Source organism: Musca autumnalis, unplaced genomic scaffold (assembly GCF_047663935.1).
Source record: "Musca autumnalis isolate F117 unplaced genomic scaffold, ASM4766393v1 scaffold_2, whole genome shotgun sequence".
Classification (NCBI taxonomy): Eukaryota; Metazoa; Arthropoda; class Insecta; order Diptera; family Muscidae; genus Musca; species Musca autumnalis.
Window position 1 is genome coordinate 126620352 of NW_027411755.1, and position 14440 is coordinate 126634791.

The following is a 14440-nucleotide window of genomic DNA, read 5'->3' on the forward strand; positions in this document are numbered from 1 at the left end:
TTCAACGTTCCAAAATATTGATTTTTAAAAGAATTTCTCTTTTTAAAATTATTTTTCGTGCGGAAAGTTCCGAGGGAATTATTCATGATTGCCCGGATTGTCTCATTGGTCTTGAATGTATCGCCATATTTGGGTTAATCCTAAACATATAAAATGTCAGCGCATATTGTTCATACCTTTCCCAGGTGATATACAGTGTCGGCCAAAACTAAAGCACCCCCACAGTACATTTTTTTAAAATGGTAATTTTTTAAAGAAAACAATGTTGAGAGTGTCAAGCAACACTTGCATTTATTTTTTAAAGTAGCAAGCCGCACATACGCTTGTATTTTAGCATGTGGCTTATGAGTGTCAAAATACGCATTTCTCTGTAAAACACCCCCAATTCGAGGTAAAACAAAAACTATTGAAATCAATATTTCGTTGTGTATCCCTTATTCTGGATGACACATGGGAATCTTTTAGACATAGAGGATATTAAATTATTAATTATTTTAGGCGAAATAATTAATTGTCGGAAAATTTAGCTCAAATACTCAAAATACTGAAAATCGGATGTACCGTTATATGGGGGCTATACCCAAACGTGGACCCAGATCCACAATTTTTGATGGAAAAGTTTTGTGACCACCAGGAACCCTAAGTAAGCTAAGCTGTTTTCTCATGAATCTAAATTGATTCGGATGGTATAAGGCGTAGATCAAATGGGCAACGGTTAAATCCTAAATATTTTATGGGCACTGTAAAACATGGAGGCGGAACACAATGGTCTGGGGTTTTTTTCGGGGCAAGGGATTTGGCCAATTCATAAAATTAACTACTTAAAATTAAATCAAAAATCAAACGAAAAAAGTTGCAAAACCAAAAAAAAATTATTTGAAGCCGCAAAAGTAGCCTGGGAAGCAATATCGCTTGCAATAATTAATAATTTAATATCCTCTATTCCTACATGAATATGAAATCAAAACCAATATTGGTTAATTTTTACCATTTTTACAGTGTTTTTACAGTGTTTTATTTAACTTGCTTTTCAAATCTGGTAACTCAATTTTGACACAGTTGCAGTTGACCAATCGACTAAAACTTTGCACACTTTTCAGATTTGGATGACAATACTTGATTATTAGACATCGGATTTTGCATATTTGCATATTTTTTATTAATAAAGATACGAAAATTCTGATTGGACCAAAAATATGCAAAAAATATGCAAAAAATATGCAAAATATGCAAAAAATATGCAAAATATGCAAAAAATATGCAAAATATGCAACTAATTTTTTTACGAAAATCGTTAAATTAAATTTGGAAAGTCATCAAAAAGTGTTCTAAATTAAGTTTATTGTCGTTAAACGTCGATTTCTTAGCAGATTATTATGTTATTAATTATTATTCCGCCACAGCAATAAATCTGGACTAAAAGACTTAGAAAATTTCCTATAACCCAGCCTTCTTATTACAACATAAGTTACTTTCTAATACAAATTTGTTCAAAAACTCAATAAGAAATGTCAAAATTAACGTATCCAAATATGATGATAGTTTCTGCTGCCCAAATTGTCTGACAGAATAACAAATGAGCTAGAAATTAAGACTAAGACAATATTGAATATTACATAAAATCTTTCATATTTTACTAAAAACATATAACATATAAAAACATATACAGGGCAATCATGAATATTTTCCTCCGAATTTTCCGCACGGAAAATAATTTTAGAAAGTGAAACTCTTTTAAAATCAATATTTGTTAAAAGTTGAAAGCTACTAGATTCGCTTCATGATGGCATATTCTAGTCGAATCGACAAAAATATTTTGGGCATAAATATGGAAAAAAATTGTGAAATTTGGGAAAGGAAACAAATTATGCACGTAATTTTTATTCATGATTGCACTGATAACTATGTTTTAATACCCTAAGGGTATTTTGTCTTAGTGAATGAGTTTGCAACATGCAAAAGGAAACGAAATAGACCCACAGTTCCTTTTGATCATCTGCATAGATTCGCACTTATCCATAGATTCGCATAAAAATTGGAGATTTGTTGGCCCTAGGGCGATCCCTGTTTATTTTTGTAAGAATCGATTCAGATTTGGATATTGCACCCATATACAGTATAATCTCGATAATCCCTACACCACAGGTTTCGGCGGTGTCCGAATTATTAAATTGTCCGGATTAACGAATAGTAAAGAAAATAAATTATTTTCTATGATTAAATAACTCGTGGTAGTTATATAATACTCTACGTGCTCTAAGTGTTAAAAATAGTGAGATTTTTCTATACGACAATCCGGACATTTTTATTGGCATTGCCCGTATTTGTTCCTTTCCTTACTTTTTACCAATTTATCATGCAACAAGACTCAATTTTCCCAAATAACAGAAAACGCCAAGATTGTGAAAGTAGAGCTAGAAATATGACGTTTTTAAAGTATACATCAGGATATAAGCAAAACACGGGACAGGTTTGAAATTTATTATTTTTTTTTTTTTTTTTTGAAAATTAAGATTCCTTGAAATCTTTGCCTTTGGCAACTTTAATGACAATATTTTTCTTAATATATTTATTTATATCCTAGACAACAAGACTAATGTGTTATAAAAGGTGTTATATCCTTGTACTCGATAATTTTTTCTAAATGTTGCTGAAAAAATTTTTACAGCAACTCCTCCATTAAACAACTGCCCAAATTCGAAAAATTTGTAATAATTAGTTCAAATTATCGAGTACACGGTCAGGTATAAGTTAATTAATTGTATGATTTCTTTTCGACTGTGTTATCAAAATTGTTTTCCTGTAGCAGGAATGAAAGAACTATATTTTTTAGCATTCCAAATATGTGAGTGATTTTGCCATGTTAAAGATAATTCCAAGGGTTTCACTTATTTTACCACTACCACGCTATTGTGTGGTTTTTCTGAGTGATGCAATTTTGCACTAATCATTTGGTGTTCTTCACATCAATTTTAACCACATCCGAATTTAAATAAAACTTGTTGTTTCTAAAAATTTGAAAACAACAAAACCCGAGATTATGCTGAAATTATTTTACAACAATAAAATAATACACATCTCAACAAAACTGCCAAAAGTGAATCTAAAAATAATGCATTACTTTTCGCCGAGGAGTGAACATTTCCCAATTCTGCATTAAGCGGTTGTATGCTTACAATATGCATATAAAATTATGTATTTTTAGTGCATTAAACTAAAACCATGTCATCAATATTAAAGCGGCAATTACAGCATTTTTCCAAAGAGCTTTTTGACCACAAATATAGGACTAAACATTATAAAATATATTCAAATCTAATATGTGGATATCTAATTATAGTTATATTCCAGAAACTGGAATCGTAAATGGTACTTTAGTACTTTTTCCCATTTTGCGCTAAAAAACGAACCCTTTTTCCAAAAACTAGAAAAAATTGCGCTTTTATCTAAACAAAAATAGCGATGACTAACTCTAGCTCCTTTGTTTCTCTGCTAGACAATTTTGGCCGATTATAAACTATCACCATATTTGGACATGTTGATTTTGACATTTCTGATTGAGTTTTTGAAATTCTTCCATTATCTATCTACATTTGTATAGAAAGCAAATTATGCTGGGTTATTTGACATATCCTCATCTTGTGAAAACTGATTTAAGTCTTGTTAGTCTAGATTTATTGCTGTGGCGGAATATCTGGAGAGTATCAATAACATAATAATCTGCAAAAAACTATGTTAAACATCAAAAAACTTAATTTAGAATGCTTTTTTGATGATTTTCCAAATTTAATTGACGATTTTTGTCAAAAAAACACTTGCATATTTAGCATATTTTTTGCATATTTTGCATATTTTTGCATATATTTTGCATATTTTTTGCATATATTTTGCATATTTTTTGCATATTTTTGATATGACCCCAAATATCGAAAAATTGACCCTCAAAACGCCTAGATCCAAAATTTGAGTCCAATCGGATAAGAAATAAAAAACATGCTAAAATCCGATGTCTATTGATTATGAAACCAAATCCAATATGGGTCCATTTTTTACTATAGCCCCCATATAGCGGGATTTCCAATGATACAGACATTTCCCCACCAAAAACTGTGAACATAGGTCCAGGGTTTGGTATAGCCCTCTTATAGCCCCCACCCGATTTCAAGTATTATGAGGATTTTATCTTCATTTTTAGGCCGATTTGGCTGTAACTTGGCATTTGGAGTCCCCAATGGCACAGAAACTTCTCCACCAAAAATTATTGACATAGGTCCAGGTTTTGATATGGCCCCCATATAGTGGTACCACCCGATTTCAAGTGTTTTAAGGATTTTATCTTCATTTTTAACCCGAATAGGCTGTAATTTGGCATTTGGGGTTTCCAATGGTACTGAAACTTCCCCACCAAAAATTGTGGACATCGGTCCAGGTTTTGGTATAGCCCCCATATAGTGGTACCACCCGATTTCAAGTGTTTTAAGGATTTTATCTTCATTTTTAACCCGAATAGGCTGTTATTTGGCATTTGGGGTTTCCAATGGTACTGAAACTTCCCCACCAAAAATTGTGGACATAGGTCCAGGTTTTGGTATAGCCCCCATATAGCGATACGGCCCGATTCAAGTGTTTGAAGTATTTTATCTTGTCATTCAACACTGATCATGTGTATCCAGCTTAAGAAGCAGGTACTATCAATAATAGCGAAGATTTTTGACCCTCTGGGACGGCTTATCCCGATCGTTGTTACGGCAAAGATTAGGATGCCTCAGTTATCACGGTGCTCTTGAACCAACTTTAAGTGGAAGGTGCTTACACCTGGGAAGTTTTTGCGGATTCTAAAACTACAATGTTCATAGAGAAGAAAAATCAAAAAACAAACAAACGACTGCGATTTCCCACCTTCCATTTAAAGTTGGTTCAAGAGCACCGTGTTATTGCTTGACGACATTTGATGGGACGATTCTTCAAAGCCTCGTTCTGTTCTGAATTGGATTACCTCGGATTGGCTAAACCGACATAAATATTAAAGACAATGTGCATAATTTTATGCCGATTGGTTAAGGTTTTCAATATTATTTTTCATAGAATACGAGTAAGTCTTTTTATAGAATAACAAAAGGCCAAGTAGGCTATCTTACAGAATACTACCAAAATTGTTCCAATAAGCCCTTATCGGTTTTCATAGAAATTCAGCATGTCTAGTAAGTGTCCTCATAGAAGATCAATATCACTTCTAGAAAATACCAGTTAGTCTTCTTATTGGATATCGGTAGAATTTTTCTTAATATTCCACAATGTCTCTCATAGAAGTCCAATAGGTCCTTTCATAAAAGACAATCGCGTCTTCTTATAGAAGAAGACAATCTGTCATCTTTTATAACCTTTACCAGCAAGATGTAGAAGATAAAGGGTAAATCCTCTTTTATTACTAAACTGTTCGGAGAGGTTCTTTCCTATTTTAATTCACTATCTGATATTTCAGACATGACTTGGAATACATTTGAGCGTATGGGGCTGTAAAACTCTGCTTTATAATAGACAAAAAGATGGTAAGTGTCGTCTTTATCAAGATTTGCCGAAAGATAAATGTGTGCTATGTGCAAAAGCAACTCTGTGGGATCGCTCAAAATACGGTATTTGCAAAGAGCTTCCATGGTATACACTCAATACCATCTTCTGGGATTCAGTCTGTGATATCTTCGTCATCTTCTTTAGTATTGGATACAAACAGTTTGGAAAAAAGTCCTCTTTCCATAACCAGATTCCATTGCTGGTCCCTACACGTTCCTAACCGTGTCGGCCCGTCCGTCTGTTGAAATCAAGACACAGATCGCAATATTTTTATACCCTTAGCATTTATGCCTACGAGGGTATGTATATACACTTTCATACGGGCAAAATGTGCCTCATGGAAATAATGGTTTTAGACCCCAAGTATGTTTGGACGAAATGTGTTTCAGACAATTAGGAGTTGATTTAGCCATGTCCGTCCGTCTGTCTGTCTGTCCGTCTGTCTGGCTGGTGCGCACGATAACTCTCGAACGGAGCAACCGATTCGGTTCAAAATTTGGCTTTCGTAATATTTTGCCCAAACTTAGTTTAAGTTCGAAGATGGGTTATATCGGTCAACTCCTTCCGGTACCTCCCCCACAAAAGTTCGAAAATGTTCGGAAAATTTGTGCGCACGATAACTCTTGAAGGGAGTAACCAATTTGGCCCACACTTTGTACATCGTGTAAGTTCTACCAGACTTAGATGAAGTTTAAATATGGACTTAATCGGTCCACTCCTTCGGGTACCTCCCACACAAAATATCGGAAAAGTTCAGTTTAGGACCTGCTCTCGAATCCCTTTGATTTTTGTTGTAGCAACTTGTATTTTCTGTCCCCCATACGACGGTACAAGTTTCATAAGGCGCAAGTCCATACTTCCTGAGCAAATAGCCTGAAAGGTGCAAAAAAGCCCTATGAAACCGTGTGTAGTGGTTGGGGCGCAAGATAAATTTCGAACGGATCTGCCAATTCGGTCCAAAATTTGACCTTCGTAATATTTTGTCCAAACATAGCTTAAGTTCGAAGATAAACCATGTCGGTCCACTCCTTTAGGTACCTCCCTCACAAAAATTCAAAAATCTTCGGAAAAAATATGCGCACGATAATTCTTGAAGGGAGTGACTGATGTAATCCATACTCTGTATATCCTAATTTATCTACTGCACTCCTCTGGGTACCTCCCACACAAAATTTCGGATAAGTTCACTTTAAGACCTGCTCTCGAATCACTTTGATTTTTGTTGAAGCGATTTGCATTCGCTACCTCCATTACGACGGTAAAAGTTTTTTCAGGAGCAGGTCCATAAAACATCCCGAAAGGTGTAAAAAGCCCTATGTCACCATATGTGGCTCTCGAACTGTTCTACCGATTTGGTGCAACATTTGGTCTTCGTCATATTTTATCCAAACTTAGTTTCATGGGGCAATATCGGTCCCCAACTTCCGGTACTTCTCCCCAATATTTAAAAAATGTCACTAAAATGTTAGGACGATATCACTTTAATGGTGCAACCAATTTGGTCCAAACTTTGGATCTCCTAATATTTTGTCAAAATTTAGTTAAACTTCTAAAATGACCCATATCGGTCCTCCCTAAGGGTACCTCCCCCACAAAAGTTCAACATTTGTGTTAATTCCTAATCCACATTTTTGTCGGCAAGTTCAAATGTTGAAAAAGGGCCACAAAATTCTGAAGAGACGCTAAATACATTCTATCTCTCCGTAGATGAAAGTTTCAATTCACATAGGCTGAGGGTATACCTCTGAGGGTATACGACTGACACTTTTTAGCCACAAAAATTGTTTTTTCTCCCTAGATCCAGATTGGTGCAAAGAAATTGTGATTAAAAACAATCGCGGTGCTTCAAACGACATTTATAATATCGTAACAGACGACAAATCTTGGATCTATGCGTATGAGCCCAAAACAAAACAGGAATCGACCGTTTGGATCTTTGTTTCTTCGGCAAAACTGACCGTATGGCGACTATACGGCTTGAGAAATGTAGGGCGGTTAATTTTGAGTGTTACACTAAAATTTGTTTGCCTGAAGTCTCCAGAGGAATTCGAAAAACGAACAAAAGAAGACGAATCGTTCCGCATCATGACAATGCGAGCTCTCACACATCGATTCAAAGCAGGCCCTGTTTGACCGGACAAAACGTGGAATTGATGGGTTATGCGCCGTACAGCCCTAACTGGGGATCCAATGACTTCAATTGATACCAGCACATCATGAAAAAAGGCGTGATCAACCATCAACAACGTCGCCAGAAGATGCTGTAAAAGCGTTCAAAAACCATGTTTTGGAGGTGTCTCAATCAAGCTATTGTAAACAACCCAGCACATGGTTGTATGTCAAACTGTCCTGAGTACGCTTAGACTAAAAACTGTTAAACTTTTCAAAAAAAGAAATGTCAAATTTTTTATTGTATTTTTGTTTAAAGGTAAAAAAGTAATTATGGCGGTATTTTCCCTTTTTCCAATTTCGCCCCTAAAAAATTCATGTTTTTGAAAAGCAGCCTCTAGACGCTACTGATTGCAATACTTTTTTCTACCTAACCTTGACTATCTTATTATTACTATTTTTTCTTTTAATATTTCAAATCGTAACATGATTCCAAACTCTTATCTTAAAATTATCCATGCAACAATCGTTTGAATCGATAATTTCCAACTGCATTTTGAGTTGTTTCTTTGTTTTATTTCAAACGAAATAATCACTTCTTTAATATCCAATTTATGTTACCATTCCTTTCAACAACATTTATGGTGTTGAATAACAAACAATTACTGCAAGAAAATAAAGTACCTCTGAACCACATTGCGTCAAAAATGGTGGTTTAAAACTATCATCATCTAATGCCTGTATCCAGTTACACAAACAGAATTACTGAAAAAACACACACACACAACAATAATAAGTGTCTAGAAGTGCCCTCCTACACTTTCCGATAAACAAAGTGATTGTTATTTATACTGACACACCTTATCAGTAGTGAGTGGTCACTGACTGTTTTCTGGGGAAATGCCAAAATATCCAAAACCTTAAGATAACACTTAAGATTTTTTTCCTTCTTCCTCTATTGGCGAGCGAGCAAATGTGTGACCGGCAGTCAGGTCTGGTACCTAACCAACCAGTTAATATGCATACATAGCTGTTGTATGTGCAAGCAACAATCTCCTTTGCTAACAACAGCGTCCGTACACTATGTAAATATCACAATGCCTGTTGGGTCCATATGTACTAATAACTCACTGGATTCAGTAGCTGATTGACTGACTGGCTGGCTGGCTAGCAGTATTGTTTCGTGATAAGGTTCATTCTGTGTACTGCTACTATCAACAAATACAACTCAGCAAAAAATACGCCGGGGCAGCTATGATTTTTACCCTAACTTCTTGTCGTAATCTTATGCTTGTTGCTGCTGCTGCAGTTGCTTTGTTTTCATTGTTATTTTTTTACACAGAACAAACAAAAAACCATAATCACAATTTTCTAAAAATAGATTCTTTAATTTGTGCAGTTAGCATTTTTGCTCGCTTGGCCCGCAGCCGTTTGCTGGTTGGTTCCGACGGAAAATGGTGTTCAGAACAGCTTGTGTGATTTAACTTCAATAGAAGTTATTTTAAACACAAATTATTTAAAACAAGTAAAAAAGTATCAGTCGGCTTTGCCGACAGAGATATACCCTCAGCCTATGTGAATTGAAATATTCATCAGAGGTCAACTCGAATGTTTTTAGGTTCTTTTCAGAATTTTGTGGCCCTTTTTGCACATTTGAACTTGGCGACAAAAATGTGGATTAGGATTAAAGTTAAAAAGTGTTGAGGCACTCAAGGAAATGGTACAACATAGTCCATTATGGAAGTGGATCTTATTTTGGAAGTCATATATTTTCGATAGATATCGCGCCCACTAGTCATTTCAGTGGATCATCGTATAACTTTTGAGCCAGTATGCCAGAAAGCATGGACTTGTCCACGGAAAACATGATATCGCTGTAAAAAGGACCACAACGAACAGCATCGGTATACATTTCGAAATGATCTTCGAACAGACCATAAACTGCACTTAGACACAAATGTTGAACTTTTGTGGGGGAGTTACCCTAAAGAGAGGTCCGATATGGGCCAAAGTTTGGACCAATCTGGTTGCCCCGTTCAAGAGATATCGTTCATACCATTTTAGTGACCTTTTTAAATATTGGGGGGAAGTACCAGAAGTTGTGGATCGATATTGCCCATCTTCGAACTGAAACTAAGTTTGGACAAAATATGACGAAGGTCAAATTTTGGACCAAATCGGTTGATCAGTTCAAGAGTTATCGTGCTCTCCAGCCACTACATATGGTGTCATAGGGTCTTTTGCACCTTTCGGGCTGTTTTCTCTAGAAGTATGGACTTAACATCGTAATTAAGGCAGCGAATGCAAGTTGCTTCAGGTCTTGTGGGGGAGGTGCCTGAAGGGGTGGACCGATATGGCTTATCTTCAAACTTAAACTAAGTTTGGACAAAATATTACGAAAGTCAAATTTTGGACTGAATCGGCAGATCTGTTCGAGAGTTATCTTGCGCTTCAACCACTACAGTCGGTGCAATATCGGTTTTTTTCTATTTTCTCAGGAATTATGGAGTTGCCCCTGATGAAACTTCAATAGGCATATGTAGTGAATACAAGTTGTTACAACAAAAATTCGAGAGCAGCTCCTAAACTGAACTTATCCGAAAATTTGTGAGGGAGGTACCCGAATGAGTGGACCGATTGAGTCCATATTGAAACCTCATCTAAGCCTGGTAGAAATTTCACCATGTGTAAAGTATGGAACAAATCGGTCACTCACTTTAAGAGTTATCGTGCACACAAATTTTCCGAACATTTTCGAACTTTTGTGGGGGAGGTACCTAAAGGAGTGGACCGATATGGTTTATCTTCGATCTTAAACTAAGTTTGGACTAAATATTACGAACGCCAAATTTTGGACTATCAGCCAGTTTCTGTATGTCGAAAGAAGAATGTGTGCGAATGAAACACGTCCAAACTCTTGTGTGTGTTTTCAAATTTGTTTTTTTTTTTGAAGCAAAAGCAAAGGTAAAATTATTACGAAAACTAAAGTTTGGGCGTGTTTCATTCGCACACATTCTTCTTTCGACATACAGAAACAGGCTGTAAATCGGCAGATCCATTCGAGAGTTATCTTGAGCTCATACAGGTTTCTTTGTGCCCTTCAGGCTATTTTCTCAGGAAGTATGGACTTGCCCCCAATGAAAGTTGTATGGGTGGCAGTGAATACAAGTTGTTACAACAAAATTCAAAGTGACTCGAGAGCAGGTACTAAACTGTACTTTTCCGAAATTGTGTGTGGGAGGTAGCCGAAGGAGTGGACCGATTGAGTCCATATTGGAACCTCATCTAAGTCTGGTAGAAATTTAACGATGTGAAAAGTATGGACGAAATCGATTACTCCCTCCAAGAGTTATCGTGCGCACAAATTTTCCGAACATGTTCGAACTATTGTGGGGGAGGTACCGGAAGGAGTGGACCGATATAACCCATCTTCGACCTTAAAATAAGCTTGGACAAAATATTACGAAAGCTAAATTTTGGCACCGAATCGGTTGATCCGTTCGAGAGTTATCGTGCGCTCAAGCCAGACAGACAGACTGACATGGCTAAATCAACTCCAAATTGTCTAAAACGGATTTCGTCCAAACATACTTGGGGTCTAAAAACATTATTTCAATGAGGCACATTTTGCCCATATGAAAGGGTATATAACCTCGTTAGCATAAATGCTGAGGTTATAATTAACAGCAAGTCTGATCTGTGATTTGCGAAGTAAAAGAAGGGACGAAGTTCTACGTGCTGAAATTTGCTGTCAGACTAACTTCGATACTGTGTACCCAGGTTCGTCCTGCCAAATATTTACGGTTTCTTGAGTTTGTCGAGGAAAAGCGTTGGCTTGACACCCTGAAGGTCAGGGGACTGGCAACCTCGCCTTGCTGGTTCATCAACTCTCTCATTTCCCTGAACATTGCAGTGCCCTGGTATCCAACAAAATTTTACAGTCATACTGCAAGTTTTTGGGATAGTCCTGCAGTTTTGAACAGTCTTAGATTTAATAGAGAAGGACGCTAATGCTTTGGTACCACCCTAAATGCAAACCCTTTCATTCCCACTAAGGCTTTCAACGCTGCAAAGACTTCTGCCTGAAAGACACTGCAGTTGCTGTTAAGTTTATACGATCGTCTATCTTGGACCTTGGAGGAAATGGTATATCGGGCGTCCACTCATTTTTGTCTGATATTATTAGGTCAGCTGTCCAGAGTTGCCGAAATGTAGTTGGTTTCATCACCTCTATCACCTAGCCCAAACTGATTACCTATGCTTGCATGTCCAAACCATGAGGAACGCCACATGTTGGGCTTATAAGCCTCAAAGCACATCTCGATGCTTGGTACTGAACTGGAATACCCTAGGGTTGGAAGGAGGGAGAAAGAAACAAAAAGCTTAGGACAATGTATTTAATGCTGCTTTGAAAAAACTATACCTCTACATTAAATGGAAATATGCTAAGATCTGAAATTTGGTTACATCTTTCCGTCCCATGAGTCTGCTACCAATTATCTCAAAAATCTTTAAAAAAATACTTCTCCGTAGATTATTAATACCAGAGTGTCAGTTCGGATTTCGACGATAGCATGAAATTCCAAAAGAGTGCCATAGAATAGTTAATGTCAGAAATGCCTTGAAAAAGAAAAAAAAAATCAGGATACGAATGGACGAAATCCGTCGAAAACAATTTGGTGTCGATTTAGTCCTGAAGCGCACGACGAATGGATTGACTGATTTGGTCCAACATGGGATTTCGTAATATTCTATCCAAAGTCAGTTAAAGTCGAAGACGTGTCATATTGGCCCACTTTATCGGATACCTTCACCACAAAACTTTGCACGATAACTAACGAAAGGAAAGACTCCCAAAATAAGACACACTTCCAATACGAACAAAGATTTCGGCATACTTCCAAAAATACATATTAATACATACTTTTTGGGGGAAATGATTTCGGTTGTATAGCCGGTATTCGGTCGGTTCATTGATTATGTTCATCAATTCACTCGAATGAAGGTATATCTCAGCTTTGTCGACTGATGATTGAAGTCGTACCTCTCTCAACGCTATGTATTTCTATGTTAAAGTTAAAGATGAAATATCTACGGTAAGAAACATTTGGACTGGCGTTTCTCAGGGAATTGTACTGCATAGATAAGATAATCGACTTTATGCAGTCAAAAAACTAAAAATCATAGTCGACTTTTGTCTGGAGTGAAAATGGCATAATCGATTATCTTGTGATCGATTTTCGAATTTGGTGACTTGGCGATTTTACAGTTTTGGCCGTTTTACAGTTTCAAAAGAAAACTCGACAATCGACGAATAATCGATTATTTCTGCGGTTATGAAAAAGTCGAAAGTCGAGTTTTAGGACAAATGAAATAATCGCCATACCGAAAATACGATTATTGGTTTCCATTACCTATCCCTAACTGACACCAGTTTAATATACAATTACACTTCAATAGTGTGATTCTGTAACTACCCAGCAAACCATTCGTACCGACATCGTAACGAAATCGGAACAAAATTCGGACGCTACGTCCGATGTCGGATCCGAAATCGTAACGATATCTTAACGAAAGTTGTATAAAGTGGTTGACATAATTTCGGAACGAAATGTCGGAGCGACATCGGATCGATCTCGGTCCGATTTCATAACGAAATCTGAAGAAAATCCTTGGGAAATTCGGAAAGGAAATTTCTTTCCAACATACAAAATCTGAACTATTTCAACTCCGAAAAATCGTTTAGAAATCAGAACGAAATATGAACGATGTTGCTTCCGAAATTGTTCAGATGTGTCGGACATCCGACATTTGGTTTGCTGGGTACTTAACGACAGGCTTGCAGACAATTCTCGCTGAATTAAAATTTTGTTGCTTATATCCACCGACCAAAACAAAGTTGTCGCTCATAATTTTTACAAATGTTGTCGGAAAGCATAAAAAAGTATTAGAATTCCACTACAGATATGTCTATTAGCATAGAAAGTGGTGAAACTACACGACTAGGTTCAAATGAGTCCCCAAATATGGCATCAATGTTTTACTGTATGATACTATTGACCGAATATATTGGTTCGATCTTCGTTAATTCCAATGAATGATAACCTTGTACTGCATAAATATCCTACAGTGTATTCACATTCCAAATCATAATCCATTATCAATGTATAGATGCGCCATCGGGTTTCGGGGACGGAATTCTTCTGTAGACATTCTGGCAATTGATGTTTTTTTAGATACAACGAGGAATCAACCATTGCGTCCTAGCGATATTTTTTTTACTTTGTCACATTTGGTCGGTTCCAAATTCCTTCTCTGTACCACGATCAATGAGATGAAGTCATTTAAACGTTCTGGAAATTCTAGTTAAGTTGGGGTTTTAGAATTGACAGCTTGCATCTCCGTTTTCAACATAAACTTATCATTCTTTTATATTCAATATTTCACAATTTCATTCAAATATTCATCAAATTTACCTTTAGTCACATTTATGTAAATCAGGTTTTAACAGGTTTAACAGATTTTAATAAAAATACGGCATTTACGTTGTCAATTCCATTAAATATCTGTCCAATAAATGACGTATGTATTTGCCCCCAAATGCTTGTTAGGTGCCGGTGTAAATTAGTTTTTACGGTTACATTATTGTCATCCCATTTTAGCTAACATCGGTTATGAGTCATCATTCAAATTAAATTATATGTAAATTTGAACATTTTCATGCATGGCCAGGCAAATCAAATATTGATAATTTAAATGT

The 14440-nt window shown here is 36.3% G+C and overlaps 1 protein-coding gene across 50 annotated transcripts in view; it reads left to right on the forward strand.

Annotated features, from left to right (window-relative positions):
- Positions 1-14440, forward strand: part of Pvr (PDGF- and VEGF-receptor related) — a 315628-nt gene that overhangs the window by 248536 nt on the left and 52652 nt on the right. The window lies entirely within an intron of this gene.